At 45.5% G+C, this 17170-nt stretch overlaps 1 long non-coding RNA gene and 2 other non-coding genes across 3 annotated transcripts; all 3 read left to right on the forward strand.

Annotated features, from left to right (window-relative positions):
- The first annotated feature begins 5224 nt into the window (after nt 1–5224).
- On the forward strand, nt 5225–7047 carry LOC100684741. Its single transcript, XR_005367541.1, has 4 exons — nt 5225–5544; nt 5744–5782; nt 6447–6644; nt 6821–7047. It is a non-coding gene; the product is annotated as an uncharacterized LOC100684741 (long non-coding RNA).
- LOC119874348 lies at nt 5599–5661 on the forward strand. The gene has a single exon (XR_005368216.1). It is a non-coding gene; the product is annotated as a small nucleolar RNA SNORD48 (small nucleolar RNA).
- LOC119874345 lies at nt 6278–6345 on the forward strand. Its single transcript, XR_005368213.1, has one exon. It is a non-coding gene; the product is annotated as a small nucleolar RNA SNORD52 (small nucleolar RNA).
- Nucleotides 7048–17170: the final 10123 nt, after the last annotated feature.

Raw genomic sequence — 17170 nt, forward strand, 5'->3', positions numbered from 1 at the left:
GGCTGGAGACGGCCGGGGGCGTGATGACCGCCCTGATCAAGCGCAACTCCACCATCCCCACCAAGCAGACGCAGATCTTCACCACCTACTCGGACAACCAGCCTGGAGTGCTGATCCAGGTGTACGAGGGTGAGAGGGCCATGACGCGCGACAACAACCTACTGGGGCGCTTCGAGCTAAGCGGCATCCCCCCGGCGCCGCGGGGCGTGCCCCAGATCGAGGTGACCTTCGACATCGACGCCAACGGCATCCTGAACGTCACGGCCACGGACAAGAGCACGGGCAAGGCCAACAAGATCACCATCACCAACGACAAGGGCCGCCTGAGCAAGGAGGAGATCGAGCGCATGGTGCAGGAGGCCGAGAAGTACAAAGCCGAGGACGAGGTGCAGCGCGACAGGGTGTCTGCCAAGAACGCCCTGGAGTCCTACGCCTTCAACATGAAGAGTGCGGTGGAGGACGAGGGTCTCAAGGGGAAGATCAGCGAGGCCGACAAGAAGAAGGTGCTGGACAAGTGCCAGGAGGTGATTTCCTGGCTGGACGCCAACACCTTGGCGGAGAAGGACGAGTTTGAGCACAAGAGGAAGGAGCTGGAGCAGGTGTGTAACCCCATCATCACCGGACTGTACCAGGGAGCGGGTGGTCCTGGGGCTGGTGGCTTTGGGGCTCAGGCTCCCAAAGGGGGCTCTGGGTCTGGCCCCACCATCGAGGAGGTGGATTAGAGCTCTTACCTTTTTTGCTCCAGTTTTCTTTCCAAGTCAGAGGTGATCTGAGGACCTTGCTATTGCACTAGGTTTCTTTCTGTCTTCAATTTTCTACTATGTCAGTTTATCCTAAAGTTTTATTGTAACTTGGTAGTATTTGTTATTTTATTTTTTGTGTGGTATACTAGTTCAGTAGAGTTCTTTACATTTAAATTAAGTTGGTACTGTAAGTTCTTTTTTTTTCTCTGTGAAATGAGTCAACACTGCCGCCCTCTGTCCAATTTTGCTATGTAAACACCAGTCGTCCTGGAATGACCTTTTTGGTTGGTTGGTGGTTTTTTCCCCCCAATTTGTATACTTGAAAAATAAAACATTAAAAATATGAGTCTTATTTTATCTGAGGCGGGATACTGGACTCTTCTTGGAATGTCTGAATTCTACACACTGGTTAGAGGGAAAGTACTTCTGAAGAGAAGTACCCTGTGAGGTACCATTGCTTTGGCCATTTATTTGGGACTTCATTGTTGGTTGTAAGTGACATCTGTGCTAGAAAACAAAATTTCAGCTGCCCATTTTTGTGGGTGTGCTTTTTTTAGGGGAAAAGTAGGGACAGGAGCTGCAAAAATGGTTTTGGGGAGAAGTGTGTTTAAAGGCAGTGCTGGGGCAGCCCCGGTGGCGCACCGGTTTAGTGCCGCCTGCGGCCCAGGGTGTGATCCTGGAGACCCAGGATCCAGTCCCGCGTCGGGCTCCTCGTGTGGAGCCTGCTTTTCCCTGTGTCTCTGCCTATCTCTCTCTCTATGTATGTATGAATGAATGAATAAATAAATAAATAAATCTTTAAAAAAAATAAAGGCAGTGGTGATGGGATGCCTGGGTGGCTCAGTGGTTGGGTGGCTGCCTTTGGCTCAGGTCGTGATCCTGGGATCCCAGAATCTGGTCCCCTGTCAGGTTCCTTGCAGAGAGCCTGCTTCTCCCTCTGCCTATGTCTCTGCCTCTCTCTGTGTGCCTCTCATGAATGGATAAAAAAATTAATTAAAAAATAAAGGCAGTGGTGAGAGAGGTTCATCATTCCTTATTCTCTTGCTCTCAATGTGTGCAGAGACCTGAATTTGTCCCTTCTAAGCTATGAGTCTTCTAGTCTTTTATTTAGGTTAGGAATGATATTGGGGGTGTGCAAAACAGCGAAAATGAGTTGCAAATGCACAGTGTAGCTCTGTAAATCCCAGCTGGGTGGCCAAGTGTAAATTAGCCTTAGATTTGGTCGTCTCATTTTAAAATAATTCGAAAAAAAAAAGTGGGACCTCTAGGTGGCTCAGCGGTTGAGCATCTGCCTTTGGCTCAGGTGTGATCCTTGGGCCCTCCTCGGGCTTCCCACAGGGAGCCTGCTTCTCCCTCTACCTGTGTCTCTGCCTCTCCCTCCATGTCTCCCATGAATAAATAATAAAATAAAATAAAATAAATAAAATAAAAGCAATTTATCTGAATGACCTCACTTTTAAAGATCTAGATCATTTTGAGCAGAAACATGGCATAAGCAAGCAACATGTTCTGCCACGGTCACCCTAGCTGCTGTTATCAAAGGAAGGACACGGAGGGGAGAGAGTCCCAGAGTTTGGGGATCAAGGCAATGAAGTGGGTCCTTTGCTTCGCTCCAGTAAAATTCAGTAATTCTCATGTCCCCACCTTCTAATTCAGTAAAGTTTTTCAATGCATTAGTTTATGGAAGTGGTCACCCTATGTCCAGGGTAAAATTAGCAACAAATACTGTGTTTTTTTGTTTTGTTTTTTTTTCCCACACTGCCTGAACACTGTTGACATTGAGTTCCTAGGAGTCTTGTTCTAAGTGACGGTTTAACCCTATTTTTAATAAGATCAGTAACCTCTTTTTCCTTTTAGGGACAATCTCAAAACCATAGGAATTTGAAGTAACATCCAATTTAATTATGAAGGAGAAGGAGCTGAAAGTAGAGCATAGAGCTGGGAAGATCAAGGAAATGGGCTTTCCTCCCATACAAGTCCTTCCCTAGGGGGTTCTTCTGCTGTAGCAGTTAAATGTCCTTAACATTTTCTTTAGCTTGATAGAATCCTAACCTCCTGCTTCCCCCAAAACTGAGGCTGGAAATAACTACTACAAAATAAAAACAAATTACAGTTCAAGTTCTGTTTTTCAATAAATCTTTATCCTCTGGGAAAATAAAACGTTTTAGCAATGATGAAGTAGCGGAAGCCCTCCTTGAAAGCTTAGAAAAGGAATATAGTAAGCTCTTCTGGTTTCTGGACCAGTTCCCAAAGGCCTGTTTTGTTTTTAAGATTTTATTTTTTTGACTGCGCACAAGCAAGGGGAGGGCCAGGCAGAGGGAGAGGGAGAAGCAGGCTCTAAAGGCAGATGCTTAATCGACTGAGCCACACAAAGCCCACTACCAAAGCCCATCCAAAGGCCTGGCAAAATTGGTGAACTACTTACTCTTCTCCTACCATGGGATATAGTAAATGTTTGCTGCTGCAGCAGCAGGAATTGGGGGCTTTCTTACCTTCCCCCTTACTCTAACCTGCCAGGTAATAGAGAAAATAAAAAGCAAGCTATTGAAGATCTGTTTCTATAATGTGGTGGTATATTAAAATCACTGGGGGAGGGACACCTGGGTGGCTGCCTCAGCAGTTGAGCATTTGCCTTTGGCTCAGGGTGTGATCCCAGAGTCCCAGGATGGGGATTGAGTGCCACATTGGGCTCCCTGCGTGGAGCCTGCTTCTCCCTCTACCTATGTCTCTGGCTCTCTCTCTCTTGTCTTTCATGAATAAGTAAATAAAACCTTCAAAAAAAAAAAAATCATTGGGGGAGGCTAAAAATATACCCACCTCCAGGCCTCTAGCAGGAGTCAGAATCTTTGGGAGTGGGCTAAGGTGTTGAAGAGAATTCAAGCTACTTAAGCATTTCTTTCTTTAAGATATTATTTATTCATGACAGACAGAGGCAGAGACACAGGCAGAGGGAGAAGCAGGCTCCATGCAGGGAGCCTGACGTAGGACTCGATCTGGGGTCTCCAGGATGAGGCCCTGGACTGAAGGCGTCACTAAACCGCTGAGCCACCGGGGCTGCCCTATGTGTGGCTATCTTACAAAAGATGAAAATGCCAACATACATCACCAAACATTAACTACATTTATAAATGAGGTACAGAAGGGTCCGGGAAGGTGGGATTTGAGAGATTTTATGAGTTGATGGATTAAGGGGTCAAGAGCAAATGACCAGATTTCTGGGGGAGCAAAAATTATCAAAGGGAGAACTGGCTGTTGCTGTACCACTCTAATTTGCTTTGCTTCCAACCCCCCTGAGACATATGGTGCTATTTAGTGTGTGAACACGTGCACCCTTTCTGGCCAACTCACAGGCCATCCACTACTCATGAAGAGGACATGAAACAGGAAATAGGGAGTAGTTTAATGGGAGTAGTTTAGCTCATTGAAGTACTTTAATGGTATTGTTTTAGTATTTTTAGAAAGTTCTGCAGATCGGTTGTACATCAACGTGAATACATTAACACTACTAACTTAAAAGTTAGAATTTTTAAAGTTATCAAGTGGGTAACTTTTTTCAAATGGTATACTTTTTTTTTTTTTTTTTTTTAAGATTTTATTTATTTATTTGAAAGACAGAGACAACACCAGCAAGGAGGGGAGATGGCAGTAAGGGGCGGAAGGAGAGGGAGCAGCAGGCTCCCCCTAAGCAGTAAGCCCATGTGGGGCTCCATCCCAGGACCCTGGGATCATAACCTGATTGAAGGTAGACGGTGAAGCAAGTGAGCCACCCAGGTGCCCCTCAAATGGTATATTTAAAAAAAACTGTTTATTGTATATCATTTATATCTTAAACTGTTAAAAAAAGGGGGGGGGGGGTAACGCCTGGGTGGCTCAGCGGTTTAGCCTGCCTTTGGTCCAGGGTGTGATCCTGGAATCCTGGGGTCAAGTCTCACATCGGGCTCCCAGCCTGGATCCTGCTTCTCCCCTCGCCCGTGTCTCTGCCTCTCATGAATAAATAACGTCTTAAAAAAAAAAAAAAACAGGTTAACGTGCCTGACAGTTGTGCAGGCTGGATTGGGTAGCGAATTCAGATTTAGCTGGCTAGATGGACTGGCTAGATGGAGCCGGTGACCCTCTCTCGGAAGGACCGGAACCCCGAGGTGCACCGGTGAGGACAAGGGAGAGGGCCCTGGGGCCGACTCTCAGGGGACCCGCCCGCCTGGGGAAGCCCCTGCGGAGGAGCGCTCAGCTGCGCATGCGTCTGGCAGGGCCAGGGACGCACCTGACACCGCCGGTCGAGAGACAGTCATCTCTTTTTTGTTTTTCAAAATTAACAAAATACGTGCGAATATTCGCCCGGAAGAGTGTGAGACATTCACGGCTGGCCTCTCTTTCACTTGGCCTGTTCTCTTTCGGACGAAGAGGACGGTGCGGTGGTCGAGCCAGGCACTGCGAAGACAGCCCTACATGTCAGGCCCCCAGCACATGGCGCTATAAATAGGCGGGGCCGCGAAGGCTCGCTCCCTTTGTGCGGTGGTCGGTCCGGCTGCTCTCGTGCCGTGGTGCTGTGGCGGCTCGATGCGGCGCCCACTCTCCTACACCGGGGCCCTGCTGGGGAGGGGACGGCAGCCTCGGGTTGAGCAGGATGAGCTGCCCTTACAGACTAGAGTTTCTGATGTGCCCGTGATGGCGCTTTTGGGAGCTGACCCATCCCAGGGCGGAGGGGGGCGTTAGGCTGCCGTCGCCCCCCCCCCCCCCCCGCTGACCTTTGGTGTCCTCCCAGACCCCTGGTCCTCGCAGGCCGATCCGCAGCGCTACCAGGGTGAGTGGGTTGTGCGAGATGGGGTGGCCGGCCGAGTCCCTGGGGGAGGACGGGAGTGATGATGAACCCCGGTGACTCTGAGTGTCTCGCTGACGCCATCACCGCAGCGCGCTGACCAACCCCGGCCGCTGGGCTGGGGAAAAAGCGGACGGCCCGGAAACCTTTACTAGTGACGAATCCCTGTTTGGTTCCCCATTAGGTGCTTGAAGATTTCCGCCGCTGTTACCCTTGGTTCAAGGTATGTATTAGATGTGAGGTCTTTCTCAGTGCTGCTCACCATCTCGTCCCCAAAGCTGTTTTTATTCAGTCAGTATGGAGTTTGCTTTCTCTTGAGCACGCACAGCAATGCAAGTATTGTAACCCGTGATTTTTTTCCAAGGACTATTTTTGGCTTACATTTCTTTTGTAATTGTTTGGAAAAGACCTTTTTGACTTTACATGTTTTTGTCTAAGCCTAGTTAAACCTGCTTTATTTTTTGTGTACGTATATTTTTTTATTGGGGTTCGATTTGCCAACATATTCTGTATATTTCTATATGCTTAGCTTTTCTGGTGGAGGTATTTTTTGCAGTTCCGAGGTCCGTGTCGCGAAGTCCCTCCTCCCCCCCTTTAATTCTCCCCACTTCTCTCGTCCGTGCTCTTCGTTTGCTACATCCTTGCTACTGATGCAATTGTTTTTAGTGCATTACACCCTTTCAGAATGGCCTCCCCCTGATCCAGCCCTCCTTAAAATGGGAATGATGATTTCTCAGACTAGAGTCTCTGACACTGGTCTTGATGTCAAAAATTACGTTCTGACTCATTTGGAGAACTGGATAGTGAGTCTGAGAAGGGCCCAACAGGGGGGCCTTGACATTGCTTGTACTTACCATTGGCTGTCTGTCCTGTTTTCATCTTTCTAGCTTGATTATTCTGGAAGCCTACCTGGGGCGGTGCCCTTTCAAAGGTTAGGTACTAATCAGATACTGAAGGGCTGAAGTTTGTAATTCATCCTCTTGGATCAGTGCTATTGAAATGACTGTACCCTTGGAATGGCTCCTGCCACTCGAACCTGCAGTGCAGTCTGTGAAGAGTCACGTCCTTTTTCCTTGGCTGCTATGGTGAGTGCCAGTTTTTCTGCCAGCCCCAGAGTGGTAATGATAACCATCTTGGAACGTGAGTATTTCTCTGAGGATCTTTGAAACCACTGATTGAGGACTCCCCTAACTGCCCAGGTTCATGTTTTAATTCCAGTTGGCTACGTGGTTCTAATACATGTTCTTTTATGAAATTTCAGGGTTTTGTTCATGCAGAGGATGCCTCCTATCTGGTTGGTGTTGGGCAGATCCTAGGAACTTCCATCTAATTTCCCTGCATTAATCTATGCAAGCAGCTGTCAACTTACTGGAGGAAAGAAACTGCCCAGAAATTTTGAGATGCTTAAATACTTTTAGACCAATTAGATTTATTTAATATGAATACTTGTTTTTATTAAAAGGATTCCAATAAAATACTTTAAAATAAGCTTGGTCTTCGTAAAAATAAGGTGGGACAAAAAGATTTGCGGAAGTAAAAGGGAACTTATTTGGAATGAGCATCACAGTTGACATCTAGCTATATACCTCTTTGCAGCTTTATAGAAAAAACTAAAATGAGGTTGACCCTAAAATTAAGAATTTTAGGTGGTGTACCACAGGATTTTAATGAACTAGATGTTAAGTAATGAAAATTTTTAAGGTGTTGAAATACTAACACTGGGGGTGGGGACACCTGGGTGGCTCAGTGGTTGAGTGTCTGCCTTCGCCTCCAGGTGTGATCCTGGAGTCCCAGGATCAAGTCCTGTATTAGGCTCCCTGCATGGATCCTGCTTCTCCTGTATTCCATTTTATTTTTAAGATTTTATTAAAAAAAAAAAGATTCTATTCATGAGAGGCAGAGACACAAGCAGAGGGAGAAGCAGGCTTCCTGCAAGGAGCTTGATGTGGGACTCCATCCCAGATCCCAGGATCATGCCCTGAGCCGAAGGCAGATGCTCAACCGCTGAGCCACCCAGGTGTCCCCACCCCCGGTGTCCCACATACTGTATTCCAGAAGGTTGTGCCGGTTTATGATCAGTGTTCTCATGGTATCACATGTTTCCCTGTATCTTTCTGATATCCAGTGGTGGTAACAATTTGGCCACCAGTTTGGGGCTATTAACTCTTATTTTTGAGTCCCATACTGGGCTCCAGTTAGGAAGCCTGCTCCTCCCTCTGCCTGCCTCTGCCTCTGTTTCTCATTGAATAAATAAAAACATCTTTAAAATTATATTTCTTCTGTATTTGCCTACTGAGCATTTCCAGCTTGGTCCCCCACCACTTTATTTTTTTAAATTATTTTAAACTTTGAGGGGCACCTGGGTGGCTCAGTCGGTTAAGTAAGTCGGTTAAGTTAAGTTAAGAGCCTTTGGCTCTCTCCCTGTCAAATAAGTAAGTAGAATCTTTTTAAAATTTGAGGGCAGGGAAGCCCGGGGGGCTCAGCGGTTTAGCACCACCTTCAGCCCAGGGTGTGATCCTGGAGACCTGGGATCGAGTCCCACGTCGGACTCTGCATGGAGCCTGCTTCTCCCTCTGCCTGTCTCTCTGTTTCTATGAATAAAGTCTTTAAAAAAAATTTTTGAGGGCAGCCCTGTTGCCTTGGGTTTAGCGCCCCCTTCAGCCCAGGGTGTGATCCGGGAGACCTGGGATCAAGTCCCACATGGGGCTCCCCGCATGGGGCCTGCTCCCTCCGCCTCTTGTGTCTCTCATGAACAAATCAAATCTTTTAAAGGGAATTTTTTTTAAAGATTTTATTTATTCATGATAGAGCGGCAGAGACACAGGCAGAGGGAGAAGCAGGCTCCATGCAGGGACCCCGACGTGGGATTCGATCATGGGTCTCCAGGATCACGCCCTGGGCCAAAGGCAGGCCCTAAACCGCTGTGCCACCCAGGGATCCCTTAAAGGGAATTTGAGAGAGAAAATGGGCAGGGGACAGCAGGAGAGGGAGAAACAGGGAGCCCAAAAGCACTCCATCCTGAGACCTTGAGATCATGACTGAGCTGAAGGCAGACACTTTTACCCACTGAGCACCTCCAGGTGCCCCTAGGCTCTGTTTCTTTAGGTAAGAAGCAAACTAGTCTGTTACCAGTTACTTCTGTGGAGGGATTGGGATGGGGTGAGGGTAGGAGGAGATTGTACTTTTTCCTCCACGGATTTCTGAATTAATACTACTACATGATACAAGGTCCCAAGCACATAATTGTGTTTGGCTCTCAGCCATTTTCCTGTTTCTTCACAGCAAGTATTTAGTGCTTGGATCTGTGCTAAGCTTTTCGTGTGCTCCACTTCATTAAACCCTTAAAGCTCAACCTTGCAACTTTGATAATATCTACCCCACTTCACAGGCAAGGAAAGGAAGGCTCAGGATGTTAGATAATTAGATTAAGTTCCTTTCTATCTGCTATACTGGTCACCCAGCCTTAGAACTTTACCAGGAACTGAAGCAAACCAGCCTGTGACTTAATTTCCCTTTTAAAATCCTTCCCACTCAGAGGAAACTACCCAGCTCAATTGTGGCTGTTATCATTCCCGGACTTTTTCTTAACAGTTTTAATTCTGAATATGTTCCTAAACAGCATATCTTTGTATCTTCTTGAACTTAACAAATACGCAGTAATTCCTCATGTAGTTCTACTGCAACTTTTTTTTTTTTTTTTTGTTCATGTGCTTTCCTGTAATTTAGATTCCACCCTTCCATACACATTTCTGTCCATTTTTATTTTAGGGGAAAAAAGGCTTTAAAAACTTCTTTTATGTTGATAGGTGTCTCTGGGTACTATATATGAGTACTTCTATTTATGAGTGCATTCTTCAAGGTTACCAGTATCACATAGGAAGTATCAGGGACTGGTTAAGATTCCTGGAGCAAGAGATTCACTTTGGGTAGGTAACTTATCCATTCTATCACGGTTTCCCCATTTGTCAATGGGTAGGAGTATCTACCCTTACAAAGAGTTTTCATTAGATTTAAGTATATGCAAACAAATTTAAACAGTGCCTGGCACATATTAAGCCCTATTTAGGTATTTGCTACAATTACATCATTTCAAACAGCTCAATCATTAATGTGCAAAGCCTAGTCAGTACTTACCCTCATCCTTAGTTCCTGATGTCACTAGTAGATGGTCAACTTCCTGGTCCTGAGGCTTTCCTCTGCATTCTCTTGCTCTAATCTGTATGGTCCAAGCCCTCCCCTAGGTGTTGGGACCCTCCTTCCTAAGCTAGCCCAGGGGTTGGGGTATAAGATTAGCCTACAGCCATAGTGAAAGTGGTCACATGAACTTGCATGGAAATCACATTCCAGCCTTCTGCATCCTTGAGCCCCACAGTGTCCCCTCAGGAGTAATGGTGCTTGGTTAAAACCTCTATTCCAGGGATCCCTGGGTGGCGCAGCAGTTTGGCGCCTGCTTTTGGCCCAGGGCGCGATCCTGGAGACCCATGATCGAATCCCACGTCGGGGTCCCTGCATGGAGCCTGCTTCTCCCTCTGCCTGTGTCTCTGCCTCTCTCTCTCTCTCTCTCTCTGTGTGTGACTATCATAAATAAAAACAAACAAACAAACAAACAAACAAAAAAACCTCTATTCCAAAACATCACTTCTCCATGCTCTACGAGTGGAGCAACTTCAGAAGTGAACAGCCCTCCTTCCTAGCCCACTGGCTAGATATCACAGCTTTCTAGCAGCTCTGAGCAGAGACTAGCCTTTCTGCCACTGCAGATGGTGCACCTCCCAGGGCCTGTCTTCTGCCTGTCTCTCCATGCTTTTCACCCTTGGAATCCTCAGCCACTGGCCAGTCTGTTAGCCCCTTCACAATTTATTCATTTCCCTGTTGGAGAATATGTGTGTTGCTTCCTTTTCTCTCCCCATTACAAACAACACCACCAAAGACTTTATAAGTAAAAAAATTAAAAAAAAAAAAAAAAAAAAAAAAAGGGATCCCTGGGTGGCGCAGCGGTTTGGCGCCTGCCTTTGGCCCAGGGTGCGATCCTGGAGACCCGGGATCGAATCCCACGTCGGGCTCCCGGTGCATGGAGCCTGCTTCTCCCTCTGCCTGTGTTTCTGCCTCTCTCTCTCTCTCTCTCTGGGACTATCATAAATAAATAAAAATTAAAAAAAAAATTAAAAAAAAAAACAAAAAAAAAACAAAGACTTTATAAGTAAGCTCTGGGCAGCCCTGGTGGCTCAGCGGTTGAGCGTCTGCCTTCGGCTCAGGGCATGATCCTGGGATCTGGGATGGAGTCCCACATTGGGCTCCCTGCATGGAGCCTGCTTCTCCCTCTGCCTGTGTTTCTGCCTCTCTCTCTCTCTCTCTCTGTGTCTCTAATAAGTAAATAAATAAAATCTTTAAAAAAAAAAAAAGCTCTATGCCTAATGTGGGTCTTTTTTTTTTTTTTTTTTTTTTTTTTTTAGATTTTGTTTATTCATGAGAGACCCGCAGAGAGAGGCAGTCTCCATGCAGGAAGCCCGATGCAGGACTCCATCCTGGGACTCTGGAGTCACGGCCTGAGCCAAAGGCAGACGCTCAACTGCTGAGCCAACCAGGCGTCCCATAATGTGGGTCTTCAACCCATGACCCTGAGATGGAGTCACATGCTTTACTGAGAGCTAGTCGAGTGGTGACACCACTAAGGACTTTTGTGTACATAAACTCTTATACATACATGTGAGTTTGAATAGTCTCCTTTCCTTACGTATCCAAATCATGCTGGTGTTACCTTAAAAATAACACCAAAATCTGACTCCTCTCATACCTCCACTACCATCCCACTCTGGTAGGAGCTATCACCAGCTCACCTATATGACTGCAGCAAAACCCAGCTGGTCTCCTGGCTTCCACCCTTACCCCATTACAGGCATATCCACACAGCAGCCAGAAATTTCTCTCCAAATCATGACTTGAGACTTGTCTCTCGCTTGGCTCAGTATCCTGCAAGGGCTCATATTTCACTGAGAGGGAAACCCAGAGTCTTCACAGAGACCACCCAACAAGGTCCTCCCAAGTCTAGCTGTGTTGTCTCTGACCTCATCTACTTTCCACTCTGCCTCAGCCACAGAGCATGAAGCCAGGAGCTTGTGGCCATTCTCCTGTCAATGTTCAGGGGGTAAAGATTTTGCTTGATGGCTGGGGTCCCAACCACATGCCTTGGTCTGTAGGGTAGACAGAAATTTGTGTCAACAGAGCTTGTGGATGTAATTTGGCTGGTGAGGAAATACTAGAGTGGAGAAATAAAAACTATCCTGGACGTTGTTTGTGGACTGTAACTTTATGCATTTGGAAAACAATTTGGCAATACCTCTGAAGTATGCACATTCTCTTCAACCCAGTGCTTCCACTTCTGGAATACACCCTAAATACACCCTGACCAAACTTGCATGCGTTATGTAATGTATGTTGTAGATTATGTAGACAAAAGTCCTTCGTAATGAGTTTTCGGTAATGGGTAATCTCAAGGGGGGAGGGAGAGGAAACAAATGTTGTCCAACAATTAAATGGACAAATTGTGGTATATTCATAAAATCTAAGACTATAGAGCAGTGATGTGTTACATGCAGTGGTGGTATGACTAATGTGCCAGCATGTATTAATCTCACAAACGTGAAGGGAAAAAAAGGCAAATTACAAAAGAATACATATGTGGTGTGTACTGTTTAAAAACATTTACAGCTTAACTATTGTTTAGAGTTAAGTATAATATATTAAAAGAAGGGATCCCTGGGTGGTGCAGCAGTTTAGCGCCTGCCTTTGGCCCAGGGCGCGATCCTGGAGATCCGGGATCGAATCCCACGTCGGGCTCCCGGTGCATGGAGCCTGCTTCTCCCTCTGCCTGTGTCTCTGCCTCTCTCTCTCTCTCTCTCTGTGTGTGACTATCATAAATAAATAAAAATTAAAAATATATATATATTAAAAGAAATGTGTGGGATTGCTAAATGCTAAATTCAAGCAAGTAGTTACCCGGGCTGTGACCCGGGGGTGCGTAGAAAGAGTAATGCAGTCAAGGAGGTATACATGGGGGCTCCATGGGAGCTCACGGTATAATTTTCCATGTTTTTGTATATCTGGACTGTTCCTTAATAACTTAAAAGCATGGTTTGGGACCTGCAAATCCTGCAGGACTGAGCAAAGGCAAAAGCCAAGTCGTTTCCACAGGAACACCTGCAGGCTCTGAAGGTCGGTCACACATGGAGCTCCCTTGGAAGACATCCAGAGGGCAGCCTGGGTGGCTCAGAGTTTTAGCACTGCTTTCAGTCCAGAGCGTGATCGTGGAGTCCCAGGATCGAGTCCCACAATAAGAAACTCTGATAACAGCATGTATGAAGGCCGAAGATGTTCAAAGAGATTGAATTTAGTCTATTGTGCACAGACAGGGCATTACAAGGAAAGAGTAGGTGGCTGTTAAAAGGAAACAAATGAGGGGTGCCTGGCAGTTGGTAGAGCATGTGATCTTAGGGTTGTAAATTCAAGCCCCACACTGAGTGTGGAGATTACTTAAAAATAAAATCTTTAAAAAAAAAAAATAAAATAAAATCTTTAATTTGGCTTGGGTCATGATCCCATGATCCCAGGGTCATGAGATTGAGCCCTGCCTCAGGCTCCTGTGGAGCCTGCTTGAGATTCTATCTTCCTTTCCTATCTCTTCCCCCAGCCTGCTTGCACACTCTTTTTCTCTCAAAAAAATTTTAAGTACATTTTTTAAAGATTATTTTAAATAAAAGAGAGAAAGAGCACAATTTGGGCGAGGGGCAGAGGGAAAGAATCTTCAAGCAGACTCCTGCTGAGCACAGAGCCCCACACAAGTCTTGATCCCCCCAATCCATGAGATCATTACCTGAGCAGAAACCAAGAGCCAGACACTTAACCAGCTAAGCCACTCATTGTGCCCCCCTGCAAAAATGAATCTCTAAATTAAAAAAAAAAAAAAAAAACCAAATGGGGATCCCTGGGTGGCTCAGCGGTTTGGCGCCTGCCTTTGGCCCAGGGCGCGGTCCTGGAGTCCGGGATCGAGTCCCACATCAGGCTCCTGGCATGGAGCCTGCTCCCTCCTCCTGTGTCTCTGCCTCTCTCTCTATGTCTATCATAAATAAATAAATAAATCTTTAAAAAAGTAAAATAAAATAAACCAAATGAAACAAGTAGAAATACTCAAATTGAAATAAGCAAGTATGTAAACACGGTAAGTTAAATAACAGAAAAACCGAATAGAAAATTGTGAGTGGAAGAAGAAATCCATAATGTGGAGCAGAGAAAACAAGCGAATAACTTTCTTTTTAACAAGTGAATAATTTTGGGACTCATGGCTGACTCACTGGTTGAGTGTCTGCCTTTAGCTCAGGGCATCATCCCGGAGTCCTGGGATCGAGTCCTACACTGGGCTCCTTGTGTGGAGCCTGTTTCTCTTTCTTCCTGTGCCTCTACCTCTCTCTCTCTCTCTCTCTCTCTCTCTCATGAATAAATACAATATTTTTAAAAACCACAAGTGAATAATTTGAAAAGGAAGGATGGTATGAAATGCTCCAACCTCTGGCATTGTGTGTGTAGAGCTGCCCTCGCCTTGTTGGTTTGTTACAATGCTGCAGTCAGAACAGCTCTGCCCAGGGACACATGGGCGCATCTGGCTTGGAGCAGTTCAGGGCCATCTGTTAGTTTGCTTATACAGTACTTTCCCATCTATTAACATCTTACTTTCCCATGATTCTCTCTCTCTTTTTTTTTTTTAAGATTTTATGTATTTATTCATAGAGACAGAGAGAGAGAGGCAGAGACACAGGCAGAGGGAGAAGCAGGCTCCATGCAGGGAGCCCGACGTGGGACTCGATCCCGGGTCCCCAGGATCATGCCCCGGGCTGCAGGTGGTGCTAAACCGCTGCACCACTGGGGCTGCCCCATGATTATCTTTTGATTGTTGTATTATTTCCCAAAGAATAAGGAAACAGATTATCCCTAAGGGTTAAAGTATCTGCTGACTTTTAAAATGTTAAATATTATTGCTGGCAGTCAGGTGAACCTCAGGTGGTGGTGGGTCACAGTCTAGATTGACTACTGCCTGTCATTAAACCCTGAAATCTAAAGAATGTAGCAAAGATAGAGATGTCACCAATAATCCCCAGTTATCTGCTGATACCAGATAATAAACTAGGGCGTGGGTGGGGTGGGGTGGGAGCTGTCTCTAAAGAGTCTTGCAACAGCTCTCTCTGGATCAGGGAGCTTTCCATTTCCTAGTGGTCTACAGAGATTGGCTGTACTCCACCCTAGGTTATTTTCTTATAAAGGAGGGCAAGCAACTATTCTAAAAAACTAGTTTTTAAACTTTTTATTATGAAGCTTTTTTTTTTTTTTAAGTCAAATCTACACCCAATGTGGGCCTCAAATTCATGACCTCAAGATCAAGAGTTGTGTGCTCTAAGAACTAGCCAGGTGCCCCTGAAGCTTTTGCAACGGCAGGAAGGGGCACCTGGGTGGTTCAGTCAGTTAAACGTCCAACTCTTAAAAAAAAAACAAAAACAAAAAAAAACAAAACGTCCAACTCTTGGTTTTGGCTCAGGTCATGATCTCAGAGACTCGAGATGGATCCTGGAGCTGAGCTCTGCACTGGGTGTGGAGCCTGCTTGTGATTCTCCCTCTCCTGCACTCCCCCTCTAAAAAAAAAAACAAAAAACAAACAAACAAAAAAACAGTAGAAACACTAGTACAAAGAACACCCATATACCTACACCTAAATCCAACAGTTGTCAACATTTTTCTGTATTTAAAAAATGTCATATGTACATAATTTAAAGATTTTATTTATTAATTCATGAGAGACACAGAGAGAGAGAGGCAGACATAGGCAGAGGGAGAAGCAGTCTCCATGCAGGGAGCCCGATGTGGGACTGGATCCTGGGACTCTAGGATCACGCCCTGGGGCAAAGGCGGCGCTAAACTGCTGAGCCACCCGGGCTGCCCTGTCATATATGTATTAAATTAAGGGCTCCTGCCTGGCTTTGTCAGTAGAGCATGTGACTCTTGATCTCAGGATCACTGAGTTCAAATCCCATGTTGGTCCTAAAGCTTGCTTCAAAAAGAAAAATAATAATAATAAAAGAAAAACTTAAAAAATATATTAAATTATATATGTGTATGTGTTTGCATATACATGTATTTGGCAGACTCATTTCAAAGTGAATCATCATGGGATCCCTGGGTGGCGCAGCGGTTTGGCGCCTGCCTTTGGCCCAGGGCGCGATCCTGGAGACCCGGGATCGAGTCCCACGTCGGGCTCCCGGTGCATGGAGCCTGCTTCTCCCTCTGCCTGTGTCTCTGCCTCTCTCTCTCTCTCTGTGACTATCATAAATAAATAAAAATTAAAAAAAAAACAAAGTGAATCATCATGACATTTTATCTCTAAATACTTTAGCATTCATGTCCAGTGTAAGGACATTTACCACTATACTATTGTCATATCTAAGAAAATTGACCATGATTCCTAATTTTACTCATACTTAATTGATATTCAGATTTTTCCAGCTGTTCTCAAAATGTCTTTTATGGCAAGTTTTGGGGTTTTAAGCTTTTTTTTCTTAAAGATCTTATTTATTTATTCATGAGAGACACAGAGAGAGAGAGGCAGAGACAGGAGAAACAGGTTCCATGCAAGGAGCCTGATATGGGACTTGATCCCGGGTCTCCAGGATCATGCCCTGGGCTGAAGACAGGCACTAAACCGCTGAGCCACCCAGGGATCCCCCAACATTGATCTTTTGAAGAGACTAGGCCAGTCATCTTACAGAATGTCCTACATATTGGCTTTGTCTAGTTGTGCCCTTCTGTTTTGAACTTGTTCCTCAATCTTCTCTGCATTTTTTTTAAACTGGAAGTTGCCCTTAAAGGCCTACTTAGATTCTGGTTATATAGTTTGGGCAAGAATATTTCAAGTCTGACACTATGTATTAGTTTCTGTGGCTACTGTAACAAAGTACTACATACTTGGAGGTTTACAGCAACAGGTATTTATTCTCACAGTCCTGGAGGCCAGAAGTCTAAGACAGTTTGCGTGGGTCAAAATCAAGGTGTCTTACAGGGCCTTGTCCCCTGCAGAGGCCCTAGGGGAGAATCCACTCCCTGTCTCTTCCAGCTTCTGATAACTGTTGGCATTCCTTGTGACTTGAAGTCACATCCCTCCAATAGGCCTCCTTGGCACACTGCCTTCTTCTCTTCATTCTTTGTGTTGAATCTTCCTCTTCTTCCCGATACAACCACATAAATGATTGCATTTAGGGTCCACCCAATAAGCCAGGATAATCTCCCATCTCAAAATCCTCGACTGAATTACATCTGCAAGGCAGCATTCACAGGTTCCAGGGATTAGGATGTGGATATCTTTTAGGAGATCATTTTCAGTTTACCATGCGCTATGTGCTTCACAGGGCCTTGTATCAGGGAGATCCTTCATATCTACCTGTCCCATTCTTTTTATTAAAGTAGGCTCCATGCCCAGTGTGGAGATTGAACTCACAACCCTGAGATCAAGAGTCATGTGCTCCACTGACTGAGCCACCCAGGTGCCCCTATTACTACTTTTTTTTTTCTATTA

Source organism: Canis lupus, chromosome 12 (genome assembly GCF_011100685.1).
Source record: "Canis lupus familiaris isolate Mischka breed German Shepherd chromosome 12, alternate assembly UU_Cfam_GSD_1.0, whole genome shotgun sequence".
Classification (NCBI taxonomy): domain Eukaryota; kingdom Metazoa; phylum Chordata; class Mammalia; order Carnivora; family Canidae; genus Canis; species Canis lupus.